Raw genomic sequence first — 3,421 nt, forward strand, 5'->3', positions numbered from 1 at the left:
ATGCACAGGAAGTCATAACTTCTCTGTTGTACTTCTTTTCTTTGCAGTTTTAATACGTATGAGTACATGCCAGCTCTGGGAGGAATCCACCATAAAGATTAAGAATGGGAAGAAGTCCTGTTTCTGACTGGTTGACTAGGGGTTTAGAAAAAACGCTTCGTTCCCAGGTGAGGCTGTGGCAGGCATTGGTTGAGTATCCGCCGCTGTGGGTGGGCTGGGGCCTCAGGGTAGCACAGAGATGTTGAGTGACTCCCCCAAGTTGCCCAGCTAAGTGGATTTTGGAGAGAACCACCGTGCAGTGTTGGGTGGCCTGGGCAAGGCTCTCTGGGAATGTGCCCTGTGGCTGGCAGGATAAAGTACGCACGACCTGATCTCTTTCCCACCCACCCCGCCCCACAGCGCTTCCTCCCTACCCAGCTCCTGCGGAGTGACTCCGTGCAGGAACCCTGAGCCGGTCTTTGTACAGGATGGTTGCCAGGTCTTCTCCCCTGAGCACCTGGCCCTGGAATGGCTGGTGGGAGGAGCCTAGAGATTGGTGCAGGGCTGGGCAGCAGGTCTGTTGATCCAGAGGAAACTGACAAAACGTGGGAACCTCCCAGGCTTCGGAGGGGGCATTGAAGGGTCTTATGGAGGGAAGTGAAGGTATCTTTTTGCTGGCCTGCTGCCTGAACTGGGGAAGGGGCACAGCCACCCCTTGCTTCTGTTTCCTTTAACTAGGAAAGCAGTTCAAGTGTTAGGAGGGCCTGTGTTTGGAAGCAGAGTGATTGAGTTTGAATCCTGCTTGGTTATATATTGTGGGATTTGGGGGCCTCTCTTCCTTAACCTTGCAGAATGGGGAGCGGGCCTCAGGGCACAGAGGTCAGGGCTTCCAGGAGCCGGCTCATAAAACAGCCAGCGCAGTGACTGGCACACGGGCAGTGCTCAGTAAACTGATTGGTATTGGTTGTCAATGATATTTCAACTGGGTTTAGAGGAAGGGGAAATAGAAATTGGAACAGATTGGTGCCACATCCAGACGGTGAGCAAAGGGCACCCGCTGACTTTATCAATGAGTTCTCACAAATCATCAAACCCCTGAAAAGGAGCCCAACAGGAAAGGCAACGTGGGGAGCTCTGACCCCAGACCCAAAATGCAAGTTACTTTGCAACAGTCTGTGCTGGAAAGTGTGGGTTGTCCTGGTCACCCTATCCTGTGGTAGCACACTTCGGGTCTTCCTTCTAGAGGCAGCTGAGCACACTCAAGAGCTGTTTACGGTCTCTTAGCATCAGAACTGTTGGGACCAGTGGAACTGGCTAGACAGTTGGGGAACCCGAGGCACAGAGTGGGTGATTCGGGCTCCCATCTGGAGAGCTATGGCCGAGTTGGAGTCAGGGCCCAGCCTCCTGGCTCCTGGTCCAGTGCTCCTTGTAGAGTTCACTGCTACAGCCCAGGCAGCCACTAGCCCCCTAGGCACCTTTGAGAGAACTGGAAGAAGGTGCCCTATCCTCCTAGCTGGAGGCTCTTGGCTGGATTTCAGCCTCACGACTCCCTTGACCATGTGCCCTCATGCAGGGCATCACCCAGAGACCATACATGTGGTATGATCTGCCCACTATTCCTGAGCCAGGACTATACATCCCATCACAGGCCTCGTTCATGGAGGGATGTGGGTGGGTGTGGGTTGGCTTCCCTGATCCTTCAGATGTTCCCATGGAGTTTTTGCTTGGGGTGGGAGGAAGTCTTTATCCATCTGGGTCACAGCCTCCTTCCTTATCCTGACTGCACCACCCACATGCCCAAAGCCCATTCACCAAAATCAATATACCCAGCAACATCCCCACTCCCAATTTGACTTATTTCTAATATTCTATTGGAAGAAATTTTGCATCTTTTGAGTTTTTCCAGAGGATTCTTTTTTTTTTTTAATTTTTTTTTAACATTTATTTATTTTTGAGACAGAGAGAGAGAGAGAGAGAGAGAGAGCACATGAACAGGGGGGAGTCAGAGAAAGAGGGAGACAGAATCTGAAACAGGCTCCAGGTTCTGAGCTGTCAGCACAGAGCCTGACGCGGGGCTCGAACCCACAGACTGCGAGATCATGACCTGAGCCGAAGTCAGACACTTAACCGACTGAGCCACCCAGGCGCCCCTCCAGAGGATTCTTAAGTCGGTTCTCATCAGGACAGTTCTGCCTAAGCTCCAGGTCAACCAAAAAAGCTTTTTAGAAGCTTCTAAGAAGAAATGGAAGACCTTGGGAGAAAGTCATTCATGTGTAGAAGAAGGGCAATCATTCCCCTGTAATTAGGAAAACAGCAGTCTCTGTATTTGACACTCTCCTTATTTCACATTCTTTTTTACCTCTGCCCCTGCCCAGAGGAATGGGGGGGGGGGCTTGGAAGTGTAAATGGGGGTTTCTCTGCAGCGCATCCCCCAAAGGATGCCGGAAGAACTGAAGGGTTGAATAATTTAAAAGCAAACCGTATGATCACTAGAAAATAGAATTATTAACTTGTCTCGAAAGGGAAGGTGTATCAAAGCTGGAAACGGTGGATGACATTATAAAAGAGAAGGTATAGCAGATTTAATTCGTCTAAATTTCCATGTGTAAAAACAAAACAAAACAAAACATAATTGAGGGAGAAACATGCCTCAAAAGCTTTAAAAACATTTGCACTGTTTGAACCAGTAGTTCAACTTACACTGAGTCTCTGCTAATGAATAGCGCTTAAATATGGAGTTGAGTTAGACATGAAGTTGTTTATTGTAGAATTATTTATGACAGCAGGGGGAAGAAAAACAGAAAATAGCCTACATATGCAGTGATGGAGGAATGGCTAGGTCCATTTAAAAGAATGTGATGAAGTCATTTTATTTTTGAATGTTTGCATTTTTTTTTAATTCTTAATGTTTATTTTTGAGAGAGAGAGAGCACGAGCGGGGGAGGAGCAGAGAAAGAGGGAGACACAGAATCTGAAGCAGGCTCAGAGTTCTCAGCGCAGAGCCCGACGCGGGGCTCATACTCATGAGATGAGAGATCATGACCTGAGCCGAAGTCTGGTGCTTAACTGACTGAGCCACCTCGGTGCCCCTGAATTTTTGAGTTTTTTAAAGATTTTATTTTAGCAATCTCCACACCCAACGTGGGGCTTGAACCCACGGCCCCGCGTTCAACAGTCACATGTTCTACCAACTGAGCCAGCCAGGTGCCCCTGAAATCATTTCAAATGATGTTTCTAAACTGTTTGGGGCACCTGGCTAGCTTAGCCTGAAGCATGTGTGACTCTTAATCTTGGGGCTGTGGGTTCAAGCCCCACGTTGGGTGTAGAGATTTTTAAAAATAAATAAACTTAAAAAATAATAAAAATGTTCACTGAGAGGTAGTGACATATAGCAACAGAAATATAGGTTTGATCTAAGCCAGACCTGGCATAGAAATCAGGG

At 48.3% G+C, this 3,421-nt stretch overlaps 1 non-coding gene across 1 annotated transcript; it reads right to left on the minus strand.

Annotated features, from left to right (window-relative positions):
* Positions 1-3,112: 3,112 nt before the first annotated feature.
* On the minus strand, positions 3,113-3,185 carry TRNAN-GUU (transfer RNA asparagine (anticodon GUU)). The gene has a single exon. It is a non-coding gene; the product is annotated as a tRNA-Asn (tRNA).
* Between the last annotated feature and the right edge of the window lie 236 nt (positions 3,186-3,421).

This window comes from Neofelis nebulosa, chromosome 1 (genome assembly GCF_028018385.1).
Source record: "Neofelis nebulosa isolate mNeoNeb1 chromosome 1, mNeoNeb1.pri, whole genome shotgun sequence".
Lineage (NCBI taxonomy): Eukaryota > Metazoa > Chordata > Mammalia > Carnivora > Felidae > Neofelis > Neofelis nebulosa.